The sequence below is a fragment of the Cervus elaphus genome, chromosome 18, assembly GCF_910594005.1.
Source record: "Cervus elaphus chromosome 18, mCerEla1.1, whole genome shotgun sequence".
Classification (NCBI taxonomy): domain Eukaryota; kingdom Metazoa; phylum Chordata; class Mammalia; order Artiodactyla; family Cervidae; genus Cervus; species Cervus elaphus.
In genome coordinates, this window is record NC_057832.1 from 40,164,252 (window position 1) to 40,178,229 (window position 13,978).

General features: G+C 40.2%; 1 protein-coding gene across 2 annotated transcripts in view; it reads right to left on the reverse strand.

Annotated features, from left to right (window-relative positions):
- The window catches only part of RAPGEF5 (Rap guanine nucleotide exchange factor 5), a 232,784-nt gene that overhangs the window by 141,492 nt on the left and 77,314 nt on the right, over positions 1-13,978 (reverse strand). The window lies entirely within an intron of this gene.

Below are 13,978 nucleotides of genomic sequence, written 5' to 3' on the forward strand. Positions count from 1 at the left end.
TCATTCTCTCTCTCTTCCCTGAATATATATGCTTAAATCCTTTCTCAAAAAGGAACATAAAGCAGAGACCAAGAAAGGTAATCACAGTCACTTTCAAAGATAATGTGGGGGAAAAAAAAAAAAAAGATGACATGAGGATAATATCTGAGAAACCTTTGGAGGTTTGAAGGGGTAGCGGTAGTGAGTTTGGAAGGGTCCTGCAACTTAATGTGTTATACAAGTGACATTTTAAAGGCAGAGTGTGAAAGTTCAAGGTTAAAGAAGATGTGCTCTGGAAATTAATCTAATTTACACTGATGTATGTGAAGGCAAAAGCAGCTCAGTGAGACACTGGGACTCTGCCTGGGGTCCGTACACACTGATCAAGGAGCCATCTTCCCTGGAGAGAGCAGGCCCCCCGCCCCCCACACACACACACTGCTTTACTGCCCCGACCCCCCCCCCCCCACACACACACACTGCTTTACTGTCAACGGCCCTGGCTGGCCAGCATGAACGCCAGTCGAAAGGGTATATATACTCTTGATTTAACCGATTCTTGGCTTCCTTAGGACTTCCTCAGGAAAGCTATACTGTAATGAGAAGATAATCAGTCCCTCTCTAATGGTGGGAGTTTGAAATCCAAAAACACTCATGGGGGACTGGATAAAGAAGACGTGGTACATATATACAATGGGATATCACTGAGTCATTAAAAAGAATGAAATAATGCCATTTGCAGCAATACAGATGGACCCAGAGATTGTCATACTGAGTGAAGGAAGCCAAACAGAGAAGGAGAAATATTGTATTAAACCCCTTGTATTTGGAATCTAAAAAGAAATGATACAAATGAACTTGCAAAACAGAAAGAGACTAACAGACTTAGAAAACAATCTGATGGTTGCTGTGAGAAGGACAGGGAGAAGGGACAGTTAGGGAATTTAAGATTGACATGTACACACTGCTGTACTGATAATGGGTAACAAACAAAAGGCCTATTGCAAAGCACGTGGAACTCTGCTCAATGTCATGTGGCATTCTGGATGGGAGGGGAGTTTGGGGGAGAAGGGATACATGTATATGTATGGCTGAGTCCCTTCGCTATTCACTGGAAACATTATTTGTCAATCAGCTGTGTGTGCGTGTGTGTGTGTGCACGCGTGCGTGCATGCTCAGCCACTCCTACTCCAATACAAAATTAAAAGTTAAAAAAAAAAATAAACAAAAATGTTCACAGATATAAAAATTTAGTTGAAGAACTTATCCAGAAAAGAGAGTTGGGAGAGATATAAGTGATGATTAACCAGAGGAAAGACTTTACAAGATACTTGCATGTGTTGTAGTAAAAAAGCAAAAAAATAAAACACAAATGAATGCCTATTTTATATATCTGAAATTGTGTGTAAGGTTTATCGTAGTAACAACCTCTCTCTTCAGAATTCTCCCCTGTTACAGGGGAGAATATCTGGAGGAGGACAAAGATACAGATTAGAAAGGCTCCCTGGGACCCTGTCAATGGCTTCCTAATATGTTATGGGCGCCCAGGGAAGACTTCTCTTGGCTCAGGCATAGGAAGACAGCAGAGACAGAAAAAGATGCAGAAGGTAGCTCACTTAAAACTGTCTTTTCCACTCTCCTCCTTCAGTTTTCCATACCTGATACTCTCTCTTCATGAGAGCTTCACTTTTTCTTTCTCGATTTAGAAATAAGACTCAAAAGAGAAGTAGCTCAGAAAAGGAAAATGTTTTATTCCCATCACTATATAAAACATCTCTGCAAAGATTTGGTGGAGAAAGAAAGGGAGAAAAAGGATGAGTAAGAAACCTATAGATCAGTTTTTGGGGAAGCCAAGAAGATGAAAAAAAAAAAAAATGGATAGTGAGAAAGACAAGGACTTCACAGTTAAAAATGAACCTAAGCTTTTTCTTTTTCCCATAAAATAAATGAGAACACTCTACTGTACCACACCACACCCCCTGAACATCTGCAGTCAGAGAGGACATAGAAGTGTTACATGGGTGGCGTGTAGAACAGCTTCCCCATTTCTGCCCCCGAGGGAAAACATTTTTGAGCAAAACCCTAAGGGCAGGTTACTCTTCCTCCAAAATACAAAGGGGGAAGCACTGATCAAACAAATCACAAACTGGGTGAGATCCCGTTAGTCTCCTATAGGTGGCTGGATGGCATCACTGACTCAATGGACATGAGTCTGAGTAAACTCAGGGAGACAGTGAAGGACAGGGAAGCCTGGCGTGCTGCAGCCTATGGGGTTGCAAAGAGTCGGACACGACTTAGTGACAGAACAACAACAACATAGTATCTTCCTGCACCTTTTTTTTTTTTTTAAGATACATCAGCAATCACTATTTCATTATTTTCAACTGTGACTAATGCCTGTCTTCTGGGCAGAAGCTCCACTGAGGCAACCAGCTTTTCAGCACCATGACTCAGGGCCATCAACACGCACTGACCCACAGGAGGTGGATGAAGAGGCGACTTTAAGGGAACAGAGACAGAACCCAGGGGAGGGGAAAAAAGAAAAAAAAACAAGGCCGCCTGAGGGAGGACAAGGAAAATCCAGAGAGAAGGCACTCCCCCTAAGAAGGGACTTGTAGCAGAGATCTTCAGAACAAATTAGGACTCCAAGCCTCCTTCAGCAAATACTTGTTAGGTTTATTCTGAAAACGTAAACTTTTAACAACTGCAGAAACAGAGGCTAGACTTCTTCGTAAGCACTAATAAGGGGCTTGTTGGCACTGAAAAAGAAATATAACACCCCAGCAACGCTCCAGTTTCCAGATGTCTGAAATCCTGGCCCACATTTCGATAACAACTTTCTGGGATCCCTGAGCAAAAACCGACCAGCTAAGATGCTTCTGAATTCCTAACACTCAGGAACTGATGAAGATAATAAATACGTGGCGACTTTCTCTCTAATCTTTTTCCTAATAAACACTTTACCTGTTTCACTTAAAAAAAAAAAAAGAAGAAGAAGAAAGTACAATAAATATGTGCTGTTTTCAACAATTAACTTGGGGGAGGAGTTTTTTACACCGAAAAGTCTTTTATAGACAATCATTTTTCTACTTGATCTACTTGTGCTGTTCCTTAATGTAAGCTTCTCTCATCATGACACAAATGGAACCCTCTTCTTAGATCAGTATCAAAAAATATATACATATATATGTATATTAAAAAATGGCCAAGAGCCACGCTCTGATATTCACCATTGTTTTTATTTAATGAGGGTGCTAAACCACTGCCTAGAAAATTAGAAGAAATGCACTGCTGTTAATCTGGCCGGAAGTACATTCTTACAGCGGTCCATCACAAGCCTTTGTTGTTCAACTGGTCAGTGGTGTCCGACTCTCTGTGACCCCATGGACTGCAGCACGCCAGGCTTCCCTGTCCTTCACCATCTCCCGGAGCTTGCTCAAACTCATGTTCATTGTATTGGTGACTGAACATTTTATGTAGTTCAGAAATGTACCCTACCTATGTCACACCCTCAGTGAAGTCTTATAATAAGAAATCAGGCATATTAATATTTCTGTAATGAAATGTAAGATTATTCATACCAAAGGGGATAAAGACAGACTAGGAGAAGTCTCAGGATTTTCTACTAAATATATTCAGTTTAGGTTAGATTTTGGCACCAGGTGGCAGAGTGGTAAAGAATCCACCTGCAGGAGACGCCAGAGATGCAAGTTCGATCCCTAGGTCAAGAGGATCTCCTGGAGTAGGAAAGGGCAACCCCTTTCAGTTTTCTTGTCTGGGAAATTCCATGGACAGAGGAGCCTGGCAGACTGCAGACCACGGGGTCACAAAAGAGTTGGGCATCACTGAGCAAGGAAGCACACAAACATGCAAGTTATGAAAACCTTTTGTTTTTTAGGGCTTTTATATTTCAGATTTGTGAGTAATGGATCGTAAACCTCTACCAATTTTAAGCTGAAGATTTGTCTCCATCTTTTTCTCATGTTTCCTCTTGTCAAATAGCTATGCAATCACTATACTCTGTCTAAGAAATGCTTTCTTTAAATAGCTTGGCTTTTCATCCATTTTGAACCTGACTGCACATGAGAATCACTTGGGAAGCTTTAAAAAAGCAATTGATACTTGGGCCCCAACTAAATCAGAATCTCTGGGGGAGAAGTCCAGCCATCAGTATTTATTGCTGCTGCTGTTCCCAAGTTTCCTAAGCAATTCTACACTGTATCCAGGGTTGAGAAGCACTGTTCTGTTTCATAAGACATCTTCACTTCTCCAAGACTCACCTTTTAATCTTGAAATCATTTCAACTGACAATCAATTTTTACTTTTTATTTTAGTCTCCTCTAATTTAAATCATTTGTAAAGGAACATGGTCCTCACTGTGTTTTAGCTATTATTTTGATATAATCCAATCAAATGGTAAGATTCCATTACAACATCAGTGGTTTGACAGACCCAATCACAAGGAAAATTGCAAGGGAGCTTTTAAAGAAGCTTAAACTTTAAAACATAGTTTACTCAATATGAAAAGAACCTTATAACTCAAAACACATCTGCAGCTTAGGGTATATTTGCTTTTCTGAATATCTAGATAGAGGATAATTAAGGGACTGATGAAACACATATCAAAATTTTCTCTCTCCTCTGGGTACCCATCAGCAATTTAAAAATGTTTTAAAATGTTGAAGTATTTTGGCTTTCTATCTTTAATAACCAGCAGGGCTACTCACAAAATAGCCCTGAAATTCAACAAGAATCAGGGTTAGTCTCAGTTCCAGCATTTTGTCTGTTTTTCTCTGGCTTTATACGGCTTTCAGACTCAAAATACAAATGCAATGAGTCTTGCATCAGCACAAGATTCAAGAGGCAACAGAAAGTGTCAAATACAAGCCCTGAGTGCCAGAGATCAAGACCATGGAGAGGTCAACGTGAGAAGACGTGGTGGCCTTCCTGGAGGAAGAGGCTCCTGAAAACCAAGCATGAAGCTGGAGAAAGCCAACGAAGGTCACCGTGGGACAGACCAACATTGACAGCTAGCCAATGAAGGTCATCATGGGAGACAGACCAACAGAGATCAAAGTCTTAGCTAACCAAAGGGCCATCCTTACAAACTAAGTTTACAGGAAATCATGAATTCACAAATTTCCTAAAGGTTTTTAGTAAATCTATTAATCTTAGAAATCTTTAAATTTTGATAATATAATCAAAATGTTTTAAAACACAGAACATGTTTTCTCAATTTCCTAAATTAAATGTAAGAAGAAACATAATTCAATACACTTTCCTGTTTTATTCCCAAATAGAGTTGTTTCCAAAACAGGGTTTAAAATTCTAGATAAATAAATAAATATGCTTATTAAAGCCATCAACATATTTTTGGATAAGATATAAACTGGGTACTGATGGTGACTAGACTTCTGTCCCATGAAGAAATAGCCACATACTCAGTGACAATTTTCTTTGTTCCTCAGTGGCCCATTTTCCCATTTCCAAATTCACTGTTCTGTTCTAAACAGTTAATATTGCCACAGGACTGACACATGAATAATCTTGTGATTACCTGCTAATGTCAACCCATAATTAGAAAATTAAGAAAGTTATTTATCTGTCTAGACAGTACTGCTCTCCACCTAATAGTTTATTTAACAAATAGTTGTTTTCCTAATAACTGCTCTCACCATATCAAAGATGTGTTTGCTAAGCATGCTAGGATGATAAAATATGCTTATTCTTATTTCAAGGACATTAGGGATATTTTAAAAATCTCATAAAGACTTTGTTGACTAAATACAGATATGTCTGTTTATTTTACTTAGATAATCACTGACCAAAGATTAACACATACATAAGTGACCTGAAACTAACTAGTGGAATAAAGTCCTACATGTAAGTTCTTTCCTTTTTCCTTTTTTAAAATATTTATTCACTTGGCTATGCCAGGTCTTAGCTTCGACATGTGAACTTTCAGTTGCAGCAAGTGGCATCTAGTTCCCTGCCCAGGGACTGAACCCAGGCCCCCTGCACTGGAAGCATGGAATCTTCAGCCACTGTACCACCAGGGAAGTCCCTATATTTAAGTTCGCTTTTTAAGTCTGTTATTTAGGTCTGCTACTTGTACATGTATCTACTATGCATGAGGGTCACATTAAAAAGATATGATAATTTTTAGTTGATCATAAGCATGGTATAAGCTAACAATGGAAATGAAATTATTTAGAATTGTGCAACAATGCTTTTGGAATAGTACTAGGATGACATTCAGGTCACCAAGAAATGGTGGACTCCAGAGAGATCAACACCTGGATTGTACTGTTTGAAGTACCATCTGTTTAGGTTATGAGGAGTTGACAGTATTCACAGGACAACCCCAAGGAGGTCGCCTCCTCGAGTCGATGTGATGTAATGGTCTTCATTTATCTTGTCCTCAACTGCAGGGTCTGGCATGTTACCCATCCTCTTGTTCTTAACCCCTAGGGTTCCATGACACCATACCCTCCAGGCTTTTCTCTTTTCTCTCTGGCTGCCACTTCTCTTCCCTCAAGGCTTTGCTTTCCCCTGTCTTTAAGTTTTGATGATCCTCAGTGGTTTGTTCTTAGCCCTCTCAACTTTCTTCTCTTTCTATTCGTTCTCCATAGGCAACCTCACTTACTCACAGGATTTCAATCTATCTTCATTTCCAGGGTCCAGAAGTCTCATCCCCATCCACCTCCAGGACCTAAATGTCCCACGAGTAACTCAAACTCAACACTTCCAAACGTGAAGTCACTTTCTTACCACTTCCCTCCACTGTCTACATCTGCAGCATGGCCCATATACCCAGGCAGTGAATGGTACCACCATATACCAAGCATCTCAAGCCAAGAAGTGAGGTTTCCTTGATTTAATGCAACCCACCATCTTCTCCCAACTCAGACTGTTGCCTCTCATTTACACATCTCTTTTTACACATCATTTACACATCTCTTCAAACCACATCATACCCAATAGAAAATATAAATCTTATATTACATCTCTTGCTAAAAAACCCTTCAAAGACTTCCCATGACACCATGACAGAGTCCAATGTCCAATATTTCATATATAATATTCTTTTCATCTGGTCTTCAGTATCACCTATTTCCACATCTCCCTTTTTGGGTGAGGGAGTTCTTCTTTGGTGCGCTTGGGTTTTTTCTAGTAGTGGTGAGCAGGGGCTACTCTTTGTTGTGGTGTGTGGGCTTTTCATTAAAGTGGCTCTTGTGGCAAAAAGGCACACTTTGGCTCTACAAACTTTCAAATACTCAGAGCTACCCACAGTGGAAATGGTCTACTATGTGAAGTTCAGTAGAAGATGCTTTATATGGGAAGGTAAATTTCAGAAGTACCCAGACCAAGGATTTGTTCTAAAGATTTGTTTTATGAATGCCTCCTACCCAAATTATCTACTATCAACAAAAGAGAACAAGCATAAACCTCCTGGCAGTCGCCTATCTGTCAGCCTACAATAGAACAGTTGGGCATATTATTGCCATTTCATCTAGCTAACATAGACAGGGGGAGAGCAAATCTCAACAAACAGATGAAAAAGAACAGTTGGAGGCCATTCCTTACTGTGGAAATCTCTTCAATTTCATGACACAAAGAACAGAAGATGCTACAGATGTACTGGCCAAATGTAATCTTAAAAGAGCAAGCAAATGACACTGACATCTTTTCAAAAGAGCAGGTGAATCTGCTCCTTCAGTCTTCAAAGCTGCTCTCACAATTCTTGATCTAGTCATTTCCCCAAAGCCCTAATTGCTCATCCACATGAATTTCTTGATGAACATTTTATATATGAAGTGTTATAAGGAAACACGTATACATTGGACACCATGGGTTTTGCTATGACAATGAAATAAAACATTGATTATGCTTACATCAATATATTTTTAAAAATTTTTATGTCTCAAGTTACTTTTTTCCATTTTCTGGTAAGACCAGAGTATTTTCCATCTATGTCACATTTAATGATTCTTCAATAGATTTATTTAACAAAGTATCTTTAAAGACATAGTTTGCAAACTTATGTCTTCAGCATGCCTTTTATTTCGTATCACATGTCATTCCTTACAAGCCCTTTTGTGCTCTTCGGAAGTAAGTTTCTAAACTGCAGCAGGAGTATAACCTATAGCTCTAGACATTCCAGGGATCATCTACAGTAAGGATCTCCCATCAGAAAGGATAGGTGCTATAGAAGTTGAAAGATTGAGGGCAAGAGGCGAAGGGGGCAACAAAGGATAAGATGGTTGGATGGCATCACTGACTCAATGAACACAAGTCTGAGCAAGCTCAGAGACACCGTTAAGGACAGGGAAGGTTGGCGTGCTGCAGTTCGTGGGGTCACAAAGGGTCGGACACAACTGAGTGACTGAACAACAAGGGACATTACACAGAAACGCCTGCACTGGCATGAATCCAGATCATCTAAGACCCCTTCCAACTAGGAAGTCTGTCTACAAAAACTGCGAATGTGGGAGGACGTCCTGGAAGAACAAGATGCAGAACACAAGATCCAAAAGCCTGTAACAGGAATGGGAAATCTTCATCTAGTTTATGCCAACCTTGAGGGAAATCTGGGGAGGTGGGCGTTGGGGCAGAGTCACAGCCCTCCACCCCTCAGCACAGGACTGCTGTGGGCATGAAGTGAGTTCACACCTATAAAGCACCCAGGGATGGTGTGCAACCGCGAGTGCTACCTGCAGGTTAGCTACCATTATCATCATCATCACCACATTACTGTAAGTAATGCAGCTGAGCTTAACAACAAATTATAATAGAAGGACATTTCAGTCCCTAGTTGCTTTACTATTTCATTTGTTTAAACCCTTCTTCTCATCTAAGTTATTAAAACTCCTTGGCAATCAGTATTGCTTCTGCTTATAATATGCCTCCTACATGGCCCCCACATCGCCAGTAGCATAAAAGTGACCGATAAGCTTCACTGAAAAGTTTTAACACTGCCTACAGTGCAGGTATTTCTAGAGTTTATATATATTTTTAAATATGCTTTTAGATTTCTACAGAATTCTGAAGCTTTTACAAATGCATGTAAGACAGACCTCAGAGTTAGAAATTCACTTTGAAACTTCAGAGGGATCAGCCAACTAGCTGTGGCCTGGCAGCTTTTGGCATCCAAGAGATAACTGCTGTTGAATGAATCAAGGGATTGCAGCTCTGCTTGACAAAGAGTGTGTATTACTTTTGTATTTCTGCCCCAGCAAATCATGACCCACTGAGAGGCTTAAGAGAACACCCACTGATCATCTCACACTTCCACAGCTCAGGAGTGCAGAGGAAGCATGGCTCAGCTGGATCCTCTGCTTAGAGACTTACGAGGCCATAAATGAAGGTACAGGCGGAGCTGTGTTCCCTGTGGAGGCACTGGGAGAGAAGATGCTTCCAAGTGCATCCAGGTTGTTGGCAGAGTCTGGTTCCTGCATCTGTGTGACTAGGGGACCCATTTCCTTGCTTGTGTCACCTGGAACCTACCCTGAGCTCCTAGAGGCCTCTCTCTGGTCCTTGCACAGGGAGACCTACTTCTCAGAGCCAGTGACAACACATTGAATCCTCACGCTCGGAATTTTTCCTTATTAGCTCTTCTGTCACTTCTCTTTGATACTCACCAGAGCAAGGTTCACAGGATTAGACTGGGTACTTGCAGACAATCCAGATCTCTACGCTTAATTACATCAGCAGAGTACCTTTTACCATGTAGTGAGTATCTACAGGTGCCAAATAGTGCATTCATCTTTGGGGTCATTCTACCTACTAAGGTACAGCAACTTAGACCCTCAGAGCCCTCCTGGAAAACTAGCCTTGAACCCCATTTTAGGATTTTATAGTAACATGCTAATAAGTCTAGTCCTGGGTCATGATTTACCAGCTGTCACATCTTTACCAGAGCATACCTCTGAGTTCACACAATGGAATCCCATGACTTGAGAGCCAGTCTAAATAAATATCTGAATTGCTAAACCATGCAATCCTGTTTACAGTATTTCATGATCCCTAACAGGCTAAAAGTTAAAATGCTATTTAACAAAATTTCATAGGTTTCATTTTATACAATTCTTCAGATAAGAAGACTCTATAATCAAATCCCAAATCCCACTTGTTGAGACCTATTCGGTAACTATGAAGTATTTTAAGTGAAGATAATGTAGAGAATTGCTTTTTGAACCCTAAATTGCTATTTTTCATTACTACAGCAATTCCTGTACAATAGCAAAAATTGCTATTTTTAATTACTCTTAATTAATACTTTCTGTCTCAAATGCTTCACCTCTGCAATACAAATGACAACCTGTGATGCTGTGCAAGGCTGAAATGTGATGCTGCATGAGAAGCAGAGGCAGGATGACTGCGCAAGGTAAGAACTCAACAAAAATCACCCAGTCTTAGCCTTTTACCCAGAGCTCATCTGGTATTCATAACTCAGCAGCAGGCTAATACATTTATACCTGCAAACAAGTTTCTTTAATAATTTCCCCATAGAGAAGTTCACCTGTGCTGTTTCTAATACAAAAGATGGAAAACAACCACAATGTTCAGGGGATGATAAATCCATGGTATAGGGTGCTATGAACCACAACCAATGTCACAGGAGGTACTGTTGGCGCTGAAAATACATAAAGGGAAAAGTACAGACCTTAAAATAAGAGTCTTTTTTTTTTTTTTACATATTTTACAAAAAATACACACACAAGAAATATAACCTAGAAAGTAATAAACACTAAAGTGTTAATAGTGAGTCACATCTAAGCGGTTTCACTATGGGCATCTTTTTTATTCTGGATTTTTTTTAAATTATTGTCTTTATATTCAAGTTAAATAACCTAAGTGTCAGATAAATTTTTAAAATTTGCAAAGCATAATCCATATTAACAATGACTCACTACCAGATTTATCATCATTTTGACACAAATAGAATTCACCCTAATTCTAACCATCTAGTATGCACACAAAATTTCCTTATATTCTAATTTATATTAATACAACAGCATAAAATAACAAACTAATTTAAAATCTACCTTATTCCATTACCACCAAAAACTCAAGTAGTCTTCTCTTTTTTTATATGCGTCCTGTTCCTGCTTCACAAATGGACATAATACTAAAGCTGCACCATTGAGTTAAGTATGCAAAATTAAATTTCATCTAAGCATCTATAAGAAGTTCTATTTTAAACAAATGCACAAAGAAGCAACCCAACATGAAATGTTCATGGATCATCCTTTGAAAGCTCCTTCCACTTGCCTTAGATAGGATTTCACAGTAACACTCCACAAACCCGTGACTCTTAATGTACAAACTGATGGCGAAATGGTCTATCTGTTCAGTTCAGTTCAGTCACTCAGTTGCGTCCGACTCTTTGCGACCCCATGAATAACAGCACGCCAGGCCTCCCTGTCCATCACCAACTCCCAGAGCTTACTCAAACTCATGTCCATTGAGTCGGTGATGCCATCCAACCATCTCATCCTCTGTTGTCCCCTTCTCCTCCCGCCTTCAATCTTTCCCAGAATCAGGGTCTTTTCTAATGAGTCAGTTCTTCACATCAGGTGGCCAAAGTATTGGAGCTTCAGCTTCAGCATCAGTCTCTCCAATGAATATTCAAGACTGATTTCCTTTAGGATGGACTGGTTGGGTCTCCTTGCAGTCCAAGGGACTCTCAAGAATCTTCTCCAACACCACAGTTTAAAAGCATCAATTCTTCAGCGCTAAAAACTCTCCAAGCCAGGCTTCAACAATATGTGAACCATGAAATTCCAGATGTTCAAGCTGGTTTTAGAAAAGGCAGAGGCACCAGAGATCAAATTGCCAACATGCCTTGGATCATCAAAAAAGCAAGAGAGTTCCAGAAAAACATCTATTTCTGCTTTATTGACTATGCCAAAGCCTTTGACTGTGTGGACCACAACAAACTCTGGAAAATTCTGAAAGAGATGGGAATACCAGACCACCTGACCTGCCTCTTGAGAAACCTGTATGCAGGTCAGGAAGCAACAGTTAGAACCGGACGTGCAACAATAGACTGGTTCCAAATAGGAAAAGGAGTACATCAAGGCTGTATACCGTCACCCAGCTTATTTAACTTATATGTTAAATCATGAGAAACACTTGACTAGATGAAGCACAAGCTGGAATCAAGATTGCTGGGAGAAATATCAATAACCTCAGATATGCAGATGACACCACCCTTACAGCAGAAAGTGAAGAAGAACTAAAGAGCCTCTTGATCAAAGTGAAAGAGGAGAGTGAAAAAGCTGGCTTAAAGTGCAACATTCAGAAAACTAAGATCATGGCATCCGGTCGCATCACTTCATGGCAAACAGATGGGGAAACAGTGGAAACAGTGTCAGACTTTACTTTCTCAGGCTCCAAAATCACTGCAGATGGTGACTGCAGCCATGAAATTAAAAGATGCTTACTCCTTGGAAGAAAAGTTATGACCAACCTAGACAGCATATTAAAAAGCAGAGACATTACTTTGCCAACAAAGGTCCATCTAGTCACGGCTATGCTTTTTCCAGTAGTCATGTATGGATGTGAGAGTTAGGACTATAAAGAAAGCTGAGCACCGAAGAATTGATGCTTTTGAACTGTGGTCTATCTGTATACCCTGTCAATTAAAAAAGGTCTGTTTTGCATGTATATTGCAGAGAAAAATTATTATCTTCATCTTCGGAACTGATACCCAAGGATTGTAATATATTATATATGTATACACACACACACTTCTTCCCTTATTGACAAGGGATTCTTCAAGTCACATTTTATTCTTGAATGAGTTCTGCACACTCATATCTTTCTAAAATTATGTTTTTAAGTTAATGTCCCCACACTGGGCTCATCTCAGTAGGCAAAACACCATGTACTATGCTATTCACCAAAACCCAAAACAAACTTCACAAGGCTAGAGTTTAATTAGGTTACCACAAGATCCGAGCATGTAAAGATGGTTTCTTTGAAAAGTGAAGTCGCTCAGTCAGGTCCAACTCTTTGCAACCCCATGGACTGTAGCCTACCACACTCCTCTGTCCATGGCATTTTCCAGGCAAGACTACTGGAGTGGGTTGCCATTTCCTCCTCCAGAGGATCTTCCCAAGCCAGGGATCAAACCAGGGTCTCCTGAATTGTAGGCAGATGCTTTACTGTCTGAGCCACCAGGCAAGTCCTGGTTTCTTTGAAAGTAGAGACAATAAGTTAGTATTTATTTTTAAAAAGGCATGTGTGTATACATCTATATCTTTTGCTATTTAGGGACCTATTCCCAAGACAAAGAAAATCAACTTGATGTGCGGTAGATGTATTAAGCCTGTTTGATTTACAAAGGAGAGAAAAACACCGCTGAGTTACCTGTTCACATATTGATAATCATGGGCTTTGCGATGTGTTACTGTGAGATCCTACCTGAGAGAAACTGAAGGAGCTGTAACCAGCTCTCCACATGGTCCTAGAGACTTAAAAATCCACAGCCAAATGCACCTTGGACACTGACAGTTGATCAGGGTAGCTCTAAAGCACAACGAGGAAAGGTACTAATAAACCCCACAACTCCTTAGAAATATCAAAAACAAGGAATACCACACCAAGACTGTGCTACAAGTGCTCCAGGGCTTTCTTGATGCTTCCTGAAACCAGATCTGTCTTCATGGGCCTCATTTGACACTTCCTCTCAAATCTCAACCCACCTGACCTTCCCCAAATCACGTAGCAGCTCTAAAGCCCCTGGAAGGGCTGGAACCAGGCTACAGTTCCAAGCGGGAATTGCACATCCCTCACAGATGAGAAATACAAGGTGGCAAGGTGTTCAAGATCCTGCAGTGCCCAGATACAAGGTGAGTCATTCCCTGGGGGAGTCACTTATGTTTATTCTCTGAACAAACATGCTCACTCAGGTCTGTGACAGACACAGAAAATGGAGATTAGCTCCACTCCATTCCTCTGTTCCCCTGAAAGGAAGAGGCAGATAGCCCAG